Here is a 12950-nt window from a genome sequence, read left to right on the forward strand (position 1 = left end):
CAGCTGCACCCAAGGTGTCTAAGCCCTCAGACCCTGGTGCCAGATTAGCCTGGGTCTGCAACCCAGCTCCGCCACTTCTTAGCTGTCTGATAAGTTACTCAACCTTTCTGTGCTTCAGTTTTCTCTTCCTTAAAGTATGAACCATAAAAATCAAGTTGTTACTTAGATTAAATTTGTGAAGTGCCTGGAACACTGCCTGGTTCATAGTGTTAGCTAGTATCTAATTATAGCAATGTGGGTCCAGGTTACCACAGCTTGATTTTTCCTTTTTGTTTTTTAAAATTTTATTTATTTATTTTTTTATTTTTGGCTGCATTGGGTCTGTTGCCGCGCGCGGGCTTTCTCTAGCTGAGGCGAGCGGGGGCTACTCTTCGTTGTGGTACACGAGCTTCTCATTGCTGTGGCTTCTCTGGTTGCGGAGCACGGGCTCTAGGCACGCGGGCTTCATAGTTGTGGTGCACGGGCTCAGTTGCTCCGCGGCATGTGGGATCTTCCCAGACCACGGCTCGAACCCGTGTCCCCTGCACTGGCAGGCGGATTCTTAATTACTGTGCCACCAGGGAAGTCCCTTGGTTTTTCAAAGAAGGGGAAATCCAGGTTATTATGTGATATTTCTCAACATTTGGAATGTTGTCTTGTATAAAGCAAAGTGTGACATTATGGGCTGTGACTGTGCAACCCCTCTGAACTGTGCTGTCTTTTCTCCAATCTCATCAGCTCTCAGAACTACCTGTTGACAAGGGTATGTTGACAGCGCTACCCACCAGTTCTCTGAGCCCCAGAATTGTGTGCACAGATGCCTGTTTAATGTCTTCAGGTAGATGTCTTAAACTTAAAATGTCCCAAGAATTCTTGATTCACTCACCACTACCCCCAACATAGAAAATCTGTTCTCCCTGCAGTCTCTCTCCTCTCAGTAAATGGCATCACCATCCACCATCTGCCAACTCCAGAAACCAGTCCCCTTCGGTTCTTCTCCTAATCTTCTCCTTCCAGGCCCCCCTCCAGTGCAGGAGGCCTGGCCAAGGAGGGGCCTGAAATCCAATCTCCAGCTGTGGGCTCCATTGCAGGGCACCATCTGCTTGAAGGCTGGGGCTGCTTTTTCTCACTTCCCTGGTCTTCTCCCAGTTCATTACCAAGTCTCTCGGTATTTTCTCCACAATTCTTGAATCTTTCTGCTTCCCTCCATCTCCGCTGCCCACTGTAAGGTACCCTCATTTTTCACCTGGATGATCAAATTGCTTTCCAACTGTGTGGCTGCTTCTTTGTTCACACACCCCTCCAGTCATTCCCAACCCGTTTGCTAGGTCGAATATATTACCTTAAAAGGGCAAATTGAGTACATTACTCCCTTGCTTAAAACACTTTGATGACTTCCTGTTGTTCTTAAGGTAAAGATAAAAATCTTAACACCACCTACCTGCAGGATCTTGTTCTTGCCTGACTCAGCCCCAAACCCAGCCACTCTGCTCTTAAGTTACCCTGAACTTCTCTCACTTTGTCTTAGGCTTTATCGCGACCCGACGGCTCCTACTGCTTTCAGTATCACTTAATATTTTTTCAGGGAGGCTTTTTCTACCTCCATATTAAATTTGGTCCCCCTGTGCTGTGCTCTCTTAGCACCCTGCCCATTTGCTTCATAGAGCTTATTTCTGTTACTGAAATGTACACACTGTGTGCGTATGTATACAAATCCGTAGCTGTTATTTCTCTTTAAATGATGAAAACTTTCTTGTGGGTTTTCATTCCTGTTGGGGAGTGGGCTAAATTTAAGCTTGCCATACTACTCAGCCATAAAATTTCACTCAGCCATGAAATTTTGCCATTTGCAGCAACATGGACGGACTTGGAGGGCATTATGCTAAGTAAGATAAGTCACACAGAGAAAGGCAAATACTGTATGATATCATTTATACGTGGAATCTTAAAAATACAACAAACTAGTGAATAAGACAAGAAAGAAGCAGACTCACATATATAGAGAACAAACTAGTGGTTACCAGTGGGGAGAGGGAACGGGGAGAGGCAAGATAGGGGTGGGGGGGAAAAGGGTTATTATGGAATTACATGAAATCACGTGTGTGAAACTTTTGAAAATCGTAAAGCACTATAGCATTTCAAGAATCTTTCATTCGATTAAAAAAATACTCTGGAAAAACAAACAAAAAAACTTGCCAGTGAAAGTTATATGGTCTTAAACCATCTCATTTTGGGTAAATATTCAGTCAATTGAAAGTTGTAGTCCTATCAGAACTTACCCCTCCCCACTCTTGACTTCCCAAGATGGCCTGTGGGATCAAAGGGAAGCTTCGAGGGAGTGGCCAGAGGGGTCTCAGATCTGTGTGCAGAGCTGTGAGCCATAGCCTGGGTCCTCACTGGCCTTTGCAGCCATGTGCCTAGTCACACCTGGTCACCAGGGCCCTACTGGCATCAACTGCTGAGGTTGTTGGCTGTCAAGCTCATGATCTGTTGCTTCAGCACCTTGAGAGTCTGATGTCTCACCTTCCCACCCCGACTCCTTCATTCCTGCTCCTCTCACCAGCTGACCTGGGAGCACTTCAGCTCTTGCTGGGGTTTTTAGCTCTGCCCATCCTTGGGGTCTTAGCCACATCATTACCTGCCAATTAGTCCACCATAAGGCCTCTGGTTTAGGATCATCTGGCCCCTGGCACAGTGCCCATTGGCCTGTCCATGGCTCTCACCCATGCTACTTTCTGCTTGCCTGGCAGAAGGCATAAGAGAAGTCTGGGTTTCTGGCACACCATCTGCAAATTGTGGACACCCAGCAGCACTATCTCAGATTCCTCTTTCTCACTAATGCTGCTGTCTGCTCCTAAGCCCTGATCAATGTGAGACTTCTGCCAGAATTGGGCAGCCTTCCAAGCTGGGCCAGGAGAAATGGGCTTCTAGCGTCCTCCACATTCAGCTGGATATTTCTAAGCCCCTGCCTCAGGGTTAGACCCCCAAAGTAGGAGAATACAGACATGCCCATGCTGACCACTTACCCTACCTCTTTCTCCATGAAATTTATTTTTATCTCCCCGATTCCCATTCTCTCTTTGGGTTTTAGCTTAAAGCTAAGAGAGTCCTTTCCTGGCCTTTCAGATTAGATGGACGGTAAATTTCACAAGGGCAGAAACTGTTTTGTTCATTTCTGATCCTCAGTATCTAACATAGTGCTCGGCACACAGTGCCAGGACAGAGAATAGAAACACACAAAAAATTTGTTGAACAAATATTGTTAATCTGCCTTTACTCTTAATAGACATTAAGGTCAGGAGGCCAACAGTGACATTTTATAAATCCCTCTATTCCCTTATCATGCAGGGCTTTGGAGTAAGTTCCTGGCCCTACTATTCATTTATTCAACAAATACTTTTTGAGTGCATACTATGTGCAATGCACTGGGCTTGCAATTGGAGATATACGAGTAAATCCTTTAAAACATTTTTATTAAACACATCCAAAAAATTAGTAACATATACGTAAAGTGAAAAAAAAATTATAAAGTGAACCCCCTCTAAACCTTGGTAATTCCAATGGTAAATCTTTACATAGTGAGGAAAACAGATTGGAGGGGGACAGAAATAGATACCTGGAGACCACATGGGAGGCTACAGTGGCCTTGGGCAGAGAGATGATGGAGTCTACTGTAGGGTGGTACAGGGAGAAGGAAAGGGAAGGTTGGGCTCAAGAGATATTTAGGTGGAAAACAGTACTTGATGGATTGTTACTCACTAGTTGTATGACCTAGATAACCTTTCCGAGCCTCAGTTTCTGCATCTGTAAAATAGGTTAGTAATAACTATAGTTATTTCTATCCCTAGCACAGAGCACAAAGCTTGGTACAAGATGACACATACAAAAATCATAGCTACTGTGGTCCTTGCTGTAGAAGCTTCATAAATGCTGGCAGAATGAATATTCTGTCTTTGGGCTGGAACTCGCCATCTTTCTCTAAGGAGCAAAATAATATATGATGGTGCCTTTACCAGAACCGGCGCCCATGCTCCCCAGGTAGCGGGTCAGGGCTGGGCAGTGCGGGCCAGAGCGTCCCGGCCCGGGGTGAGAGTCTAGGACAGCCTCAACCCCGCCCCGGCCCCGCCCACAACCTTGCGGACTCCGCCCCCGGAACCGCGCGCGTCGCCACCGCCCTTGCTGGTGACGTCCGGGCCAGACGGGTCGGCGGGCTCTGCCGAGCAGTGTGCTTCCGCGGGCTCCGGGGTCGCTGGGGCCTCGTGGCGGGGCGGCTCCACGGGGCTTGGCCCGCTGCCTCCCCTCCCCCTTGCCCTCTCGCGGCGCCCGGCGGGGCCTGCGCTTCAGCCGGAGACCCGGAAAAAGGGTGAGTGTTGGCGGGAGCGGGATGGGACCGCCGGGCGCGCGCTCCGTTCTCCCGGGCATTGTTTGGGCGGGGGCGGCGCGGGCACGTGCGCGCCCTTCCCCCACCCCGCCGGACGCGCTGGCACCCCGGCTGAGGGGAGGGAGGGGGCGGGGGACTGACGTGAGGAGAGGATCCGAAGGAGGAGGCTGGGTCTGGGGTGAGTGTGTGTGCCGGGGGAGTCTCCGCAGCGGGAACCCGGAATTTGGGTGTGTGAGGGGTGTCCTTTTTTAAGGGGCACCGCGCTCTCTGAGGGGATTGGGGTCCCCTGGGCCCCACTGGTGGGAGCTTTTAGCACGTTAAACCTGGTGGCCTGCGATGGGATTGGAGACGAGATTTGGCCCCAGCACCGGCAAGTTGTGGATTTATCAGCAAGAATCCCGGAATCTTTCTCCAACCTGTCGGCTTCCCTATCGTCTCCTTCCACCGTGAAGGATGAGTAGGATTTAGAAAGGTTGGAGGATACTCTAGAGACGGTGCCCGAGTTAAAGCACCAGAGGAGTGAGACAGTGCGGGGTGGGAGTGAAAGGCTGCTTTGGTGGGTTGCGGCCAGATTGCAGAAGACAATGAGGTTTATCTCATAACCTTTTTTTTCTATTGTGAATGTAATTATGTTGAAAAATAGAAAGTAGAGGGAAAATATCACCAGTAATTCTACAGCCCTGACACCTCATTCTTAGAATTTTGATACTTGTTTGCTACTGTTTTCTTCTAAGCTTGTAACAGTTACGGAGTTGTAACTACAATTTTCCATTCCCTTTTCTCCTTTACATGTAAGAATATAATATTATGTAGTATTCAGCAATATAATTTCCTCTTTCTTAATAAGCAAGTAGTAGATATTCATCATAGAAAAATTTAAAAATACAAGAAAAATGAGGAAAAGTACCCATAGTTTTACTGTCTAGAGATATTATCATGGAGTGTATATTTTTGGTTTTGTATGTTCTTTCAAAGATAGGAGCAGGTGAAGCCGTTCTTAGGAATTTAGTTTTTATGAGAACCCTTTTGAAGGCTGTAAGAAGGAAAGTAGCATAACCTGCTGGGCGGAGGAAGAGGGCAAGAGCGGAAGCTAGAAGATCGGTTAGTTTACAGTACCTTGGACTAGGTCCATGATTGTGGAGATGGAGAAGAGTAGAAAGATTAACAAATATTTTGGAGGTAGAATGAACAAGACTTGGAAATGGATTGGTGAAAGGGAGAACTCTTTGCTTTTTGATACTTGTTTTGAGCAACTTCGAGTAGATGGCAGCATTCGCTGAGAAGACTGGAAGAGAGCAATTTGAGGTGGGAGAAATCATGAGTTCTGTTTTGGGTGTATTAAATTTGAAATGTATATTAGATATGAAGTTGGTATGTTGAGGAAGCAGTTGGATGTACAGGTTTGGAGCTTCCAGAAGAGAACCTAGAGCTGGAGATAAAAATTTGGGGGTACTCAGTATATAGATGATATTCAAAGTTATAGGACTACCTGAGATCACTTAGGGAAAGAGTGTATATAGAGAAGTGAAAATTGAGTGAGCCTCAGCAACTGTTATGCTTGGAGATCTTATAGAGGAAAAAGATTGGGCACAGGACAGGAAAAACAACCAGCGAGGTAAGAGAAAAGCAGGAGACTGGTGTCATGGAAACCACGAGAGAGAAGTTTCTGGATGATGGAGGCTTGGTCCGTCAGTGCTCCTGAGATGTTTAATGAGTTGCTCACCTGGACTTGGCAACGCAGAGGTTATTAGTTTGGTCATTGGTATTATTATCCAGAGTACTAGAAGTAGGAGGTAGAAACAGATGGGAGTAATTGAATGGGAGTGGGGAAGTGAAGACAATGAGTGTGAATTAGAAACAAGTGCCCCTTGTTTAAGACAGCTTATTTTCATCTCCCCCCAAACTAAATTTAATAGATGAAAAATTGTGTCTTTAATGTTTCATTCCTTGATTACTAGTATGTTTGAACATCTTTTCACATTTATTGGCCACTTGTGAATTTCTATTCCTGTCCTTTGTGCGTCTTTTTATTTGTGTTTGTCTTTTCCTGATTGACTTTCTAATTGTCAAGAATTATCTAGATACTAACAATATGTAGCCTGATACAGAGCTTACAGAATTTTCCCCCTTATGTGTGTCGCCATTCCCCACCCACTGGGAATAAATGAGTTTGTTACCTGTGCTCCATCAGGAAGGACATGGTTAATAATGGAAAAAGCATACTTACCATTTAACTCCTATGTATACTTTTCTTCAGGTGTAGTAAAATACACATAACGTAAAATTTACCACTGTAACCATTTCTAAGTGTACAGTTCAGTGGTATTAAATACATTTATATCACTGTGCAGCCATCACCACGATCCGTCTCCACAACTCTTTTCATCTTGTAAAACAGAAACTCTAAACTTCTCTCTAAACTTTCCCTTACCCACAGCTATTGTCAGTCACCATTCTGCTTTCTGTCTCTATGATTTTGACTAGTTTGAGTACCTCATATAAGTGGATTCAGGCAGCAGTTGTCTTTTTGTGACTGGCTTATTTTACTTAGCATAATGTACTGAAGGTTCATCCATGTTGTATCATATGTCTCAATTTCTTTCCTTTTTATTTATTTATTTTTTTGACAGTTTGCTTTATTTATTTATTTATGGCTGTGTTGGGTCTTCGTTTCTGTGCGCGGGCTTTCTCTAGTTGTGGCAAGCGGGGGCCGCTCTTCATCGCGGTGCGTGGGCCTCTCACTATCGCGGCCTCTCTTGTTGCGGAGCACAGGCTCCAGACGCAGGCTCAGTAATTGTGGCTCACGGGCCCAGTTGCTCCGCGGCATGTGGGATCTTCCCAGACCAGGGCTCGAACCCGTGTCCCCTGCATTGGCAGGCAGATTCTCAACCACTGCGCCACCAGGGAAGCCCTCTTTCCTCTTTAAAGGCTGGATGATATCCTAGTGTATGTATATATCACATTTTATTTTTTCATTCATCTGTTGATGAACAATTGAGTTGCTTCCATCTTTTGGCTCTTGTGAATAATGCTCCTAGGAATGTGGGTGCCCAGATACCGGTTTGAGTCCCTGCTTTCAGTTCTTTAGGGGTATTTACACAGAAGTGGAATTGCTGGATCATACAGTAATTCTATTTTTAATTTTTTGGGGAAGCGCCACACTCTTTTCCATAGTGGCTGCACCATTTTATATTCCCACCACCAATGCACGAGGGTTCCAGTTTCTTCACGTCCTTGCTAACACTTTTCTGCTTTTTGTTTTGTTTTTCTAAAGTAGCCATGCTAATGGCTATGAGGTGATATCTCATTGTGTTTTTGATTTGTACTCCCCTAATATTAGTGATGTTGAATATCTTTTCATGTGCTTATTGACCATTTGTGTATCTTTGGAGAAATGTCAATTCAAATCCTTTGCCCATTTTGAATCGAGTTCTAAGTTTTTTGTTTAGGTCTTTGATCCATTTTGAGTTAATTTTTGTACCTGGCATTAGTTAAGGGTCCAAATTCATTTTTTTGCACATAGATATCCAGTTTTCCTAGCACTATTTGTTGAAAAGACTGTTTTTTCCCCATTAAGTGGTCTTGGCACCCTTGTCAAAGATCATTTGAGCATATATGCAAGAGTTTATTTTTGGGCTGTTTTCTTCCATTGGTCTATATATCTGTGTTATGCCAGTACTGAGCTCTTTTGATTACTGTAGCTTCTAGTAAGTTTTGAAATCAGGAAGTGTGAGTCCTCCAGTTTTGTTCTTTTTCAAGATTGTTTTGGTTATTCAGGGTCTCTTGAGATTCCATATGAATTTTGGGATGGGTTTTTCTATTTCTGCAAAAAATGTCATTGAGATTTCAGTAGGTATTGCATTGACTTTGTAGATGGCTTCGGGTAGTATTGACTTTTTAACAGTATTAGGTCTTCCAGTCCATGAAAATAGGATGTGTTACCATTTATTTGTCTTCTTTAATTTCTTTCAGCAATATTTTGTAGTTTTCATTGTATATATCTTTTACCTTCTTGGTTAGTTCCTAAGTATTTTATTCTTTTTGATGCTATTATAAATGGAAATATTTTTGTAATTTCCTTTTCAGATTGTTCATTGTTTGTGTATAGAAATGTAACTGATTTTTATGTGATGACTTGGTATCCTGCTACTTTGCTGAATTAATTTATTCTACCAGTTTTTTTGTGGAATCTTTAGGGTTTTCTACATATCCCCCCATATTAAAATTCCTTTATAGTCATTCAATGGATACCCTGTAATTTGCTATGGACTATTTCCAGTTTTTTATTATGAAGTTTTTTATTATATTCTAAATATATAGAAAGTGGAGAACTAATATTTAAGTTGTAGATCTGTTAAGTACAGTCCATGTATGATGTATATCACCAGTCTTGAGAGTATTTCCTTAGGATAGATTCCAAGAAATACTTGATCCTCCTCTCTTCTCATTTGCTCATAGAGAATAGAATTCTTCATTGCCATCTCCTTAAATTGGCCTCTCCTCCTTGCTTTTAACTAAACCTGCTGCCCTTTCAGTCTGTTTTCTACACTGCCACTGAATGGAGGGTGAGGGTCAGCATTGGTGCACTTTTCCCTCACAGAAAACAAGACTTATGAAGCAGATTGTTTCTATAGCATCTGTTCTGTGGGAGTTAGAAAAAAATTTTTTGAAGGCTGGGGTGCACTTTATGGATGAATTGGAATTTATTTTGATTCTTGAAGGATGAATAGCATTTCAGTAAGCAGAGAGAAGTTAGGGATGAAATGTGAACCCGTTGGAAGGTAATTAGGAGAAGTTCAGGCATGTGAACTTTGAGGACTATAGGCAGGGAGAGGTAGAAGAACTAGTTCTCCTAACCAAGGATTGTTTATTCTGTTTATCTGAAGAGTGGGCTTGGGGTAAGTGTGGGGAGAGACCTGTTATGTGGTGGTAATGAAGGCTGGCGGTGACCAGAATGCCAAGGGGCAGGAGCTTCAACTTTATTCATAATGTTTTTATTTACAGAGTTGTGGATATGTTGGTGATTGTTATTTATTTTGTTTTTTAAACTAATTTAGTTTATTTGAGTGTATACTTATTCATTGAGACATAATGCACATAAGATAGAATTCACCATTTTAAAGTGTATAATTCAGTGTGGTTTTTTTTAGTATATTCACAAGGTTGTACAACCATTACTACCATCTAATTCCATAACATTTTCATGATTCCAGAAAGAAACCCCATACATATTTGCAGTCAGTCCCAGTTCCCTCCTCCCCTGGCAGCCACTTTCTGTGTCTATGGATTCGCCTGTTTCTGGACATTTCATAGAAATATAGTCATGTCATATGTGGCCTTTTGTGTCTGGCTTCTTTCACTTAATTAGCATGATATATTCGAAGTTGATCGGTGTTGTAGCATGTGTTGGTACTTTATTCTTTTTTATTGCTTAATAATACGTTGTATGATTATATCACATTTTGTTTATCCAATCATCAATTGACATTTGAGTTGCTTCCATTTTTTTCACTATTGTGAATAATGTTGTTTTAAACATTCACATACATACAAGTTTTTATGTGGACATACGTTTTTGGTTCTTTTGAATGTATACCTAGGTGTGGAATTGCTAGGTCATATAGTAATTCTGTGTTTAACTTTTTGAGGACCTGCCAAACTGTTTTCCACAGCAGTTGCACCATTTTACATTTCCACCAAAAATGTATGAGGGCTCCCATTGTGTATTCTTTTTATATTTTTAAATTTATTTATTTATTTTTGGCTGCATTGGGTCTTCATTGTTGCACGCGGGCTTTCTCTAGTTGGGATGAGCGGGAGCTACTCTTCATTGTGGTACCTGGGCTACTCATCGTGGTGGCTTCTTTTGTTGTGGAGCAAGGGCTCTAGGCCTACAGGCTCAGTAGTTGTCGCTCGCAGTCTCTAGAGCACAGGCTCAGTAGTTGTGGTGGCACACAGGCTTAGTTGCTCCATGGCATGTGGGAGCTTCCCAGATGAGGGCTCAAACCCGTGTGCCCTGCATTGGCAGGCGGATTCTTAACCACTGTGCCACCAGGGAAGCCCACCATTGTGTATTCTTTATACGTCTATATTTAATAGCTGTGTGTGTGTTTAAATTGCTTCATTGAGGTACAATTGGCATACCACAATCTGCACATAATATAAAGTGTATAATTTGATAAGTTTTGACATATTTATGCATCTGTGAAAACATCACCACAATCAAGATAGTAAACATATGCATCATCCCCCGAATTTTTCTGATACCCCTTTGTGATCCTTCTCTCTCCCTTCCCCATCATTGCCCCATACCACAACAACCACTGATCAGGTTTCTGTCACTGTAGACTAGTTTGCATTTTGTATAAATGTTACCATTGTAGTATATACTTTTTTATTAAGCTGGCTTCTTTCACTCAGCATCATTTTGAAATTAATTCATGTTGCTGCATGTATTGGTTAATTCTTTTTTATTTTATTTTTTAAGTTTATTTATTTATTTATGGCTGCCTTGGGTCTTTGTTGCTACGCGCGGGCTTTCTCTAATTGCGTTGAGCGGGGGCTACTCTTAGCTGCGGTGTGCGAGCTTCTTAATGCGGTGGCTTCTCTTGTGGAGCATGGGCTTCAGTAGTTGTGGCACGTGGGCTCAGTAGTTGTGGCACACAGGCTTCAGTAGTTGTGGCTCACAGGCTCTAGAGTGCAGGCTCAGTAGTTGTGGCTCACGGGCTTCGTTACTCCGCGGCATGTGGGATCTTCCTGCACCAGGGCTTGAACCCGTCTCCCCTGCATTGGCAGGCAGATTCTTAACCACTGTGCCACCAGGGAAGTCCCTGGTTAATTCTTTTTTATTGAAGAGTATGTTCTATTGTATGGATATATCGCAATTTGTTTATCCATTCACCTACTAACGGACATTTGGTTGTTTTTAGTTTTTGACTATTACAACTAACATTGCTGTGAACATTTGTGTTTTTGTATGGACATAGGCTTTTATTTCTCTTGGGTAATACCTAGGAGTGGAATGGCTGGGTCATATGGTAGGGAATTTTTAATTTTTTTTAAGAAACTGCCAAGCTGTTTTCCAAAGTGGTTGGACCATTTTGCATTCCCACCACCAATGCATGAAAGTTCCAGTTGTTTCACATTCTCTATAGTTGTGTCTTTTAAACATATAGAGAAGTAAGAAGAAAACAGAAAGAGACATAAACTCTTTTGGCATTTTCCTCCCTCAAATAATGCATGTACATGGTTAGAAAACTCAAACATTGTAGTCAGGAATAAAATGAAAAGCAAAACCACTACCCAGAGGCAACTGTTGTTAAATCATTTTTTATCCTTTCTTCCAGAAAAACCTACACAGGCATCTACCCGCATATTTTGGGGGTTCTCTGCTCTTTCCCCTAGTTTACACAGAAAGAATCAAAGTATACACACCATCTGCACCTTGGCTTTTTTTCACTTTACAATTTATTTTAGAGGTATTTCCATATCAACACATTCTTTTTAATGGCTACATTGCAGAACATTTTTGCTATACGAAAACATGAATATGTTCCAGTGCAATTCATATAATAGGGAACTATTTTGAGTATAATGTGAATTTCACATTCGCTCATGCGTGATTTCATCTGCAAGAAATGCTAGGTGAATGCAGAAAACTGCACCTGCTGAATTGAGCCGTGGCAAAAATACACAAGCCACACGCAGGCACACACCTCAGACATCCTCCAGCAACCTCAGTTTGCTGTGTTATGAGCCACACCCATCCACATCTGGTGTTACACTTTTCTGTTGATTTCAGATTAGCCTCCTTACCACTTCAAGGTAACTCAACAAGCTGTAACTTTTCAGTGCCCACTTCCACAAGCAAACTTGAGGTCTTTTTCAAGGCAAACTGCCAAGTTTATTGTAGCACTTAGGTATTTCTTAACCATTTAATGTGTAGAACTGTGCTGCCATTTTTACAATATTAGATTCCTTTTTTTATTTGATTCACTTTTTTTCTTAATGTCACTGATAAAATTTTTGAGTGTTGGGCCCAAACCCATTTTTCCCATAAGCCTTGTGGTTTTTGTTATGCAATTTTATACAGCGTGGTGATTTTTAGGAATGCATATGTCACATTATAGTGGAACTGATTTATTCCATAGTATGAATGTACATAATTTCTTTTAAGTTTTGTTTTTAAAAATTATGAAATACATCATATGTATATTAAAGAGCACATATAATAAGGAGGTACGTTTTAAAGAATAATAATAGGGCTTTCCAGGTGGCGCAGTGGTTGAGAGTCCGCCTGCCGATGCAGGGGACACGGGTTCGTGCCCCAGTCCGGGAAGATCCCACATGCCGCGGAGCGGCTGGGCCCATGAGCCATGGCCGCTGAGCCTGCGCGTCCGGAGCCTACGCTCCACAACGGGGGAGGCCACAACAGTGAGAGGCCCGCGTAACGCAAAAAAAAAAAAAAAAAAAAAGAATAATAATAAAGTAACAAATACCTACTTAGCTATCACCCAGCTTAAGAAATAGATCAGTTGGACTTCACTGGTGGCACAGTGGTTAACAATCTGCCTGCCAATGCAGGGGACAT

At 42.5% G+C, this 12950-nt stretch overlaps 1 protein-coding gene across 5 annotated transcripts in view; it reads left to right on the forward strand.

The window, feature by feature from the left end:
• The first annotated feature begins 4168 nt into the window (after window positions 1–4168).
• YEATS2 (YEATS domain containing 2) overlaps window positions 4169–12950 on the forward strand; it is a 111863-nt gene continuing 103081 nt past the window's right edge. For all 5 annotated transcript variants that reach the window (XM_060099205.1, XM_060099206.1, XM_060099210.1 and 2 more), the window contains exon 1: window positions 4169–4342. The gene's annotated coding sequence lies outside the window, so the exon portion shown is untranslated. The remainder of the gene's footprint in view (window positions 4343–12950) is intronic.

The sequence above is a fragment of the Mesoplodon densirostris genome, chromosome 5 (assembly GCF_025265405.1).
Source record: "Mesoplodon densirostris isolate mMesDen1 chromosome 5, mMesDen1 primary haplotype, whole genome shotgun sequence".
Taxonomy (NCBI): domain Eukaryota; kingdom Metazoa; phylum Chordata; class Mammalia; order Artiodactyla; family Ziphiidae; genus Mesoplodon; species Mesoplodon densirostris.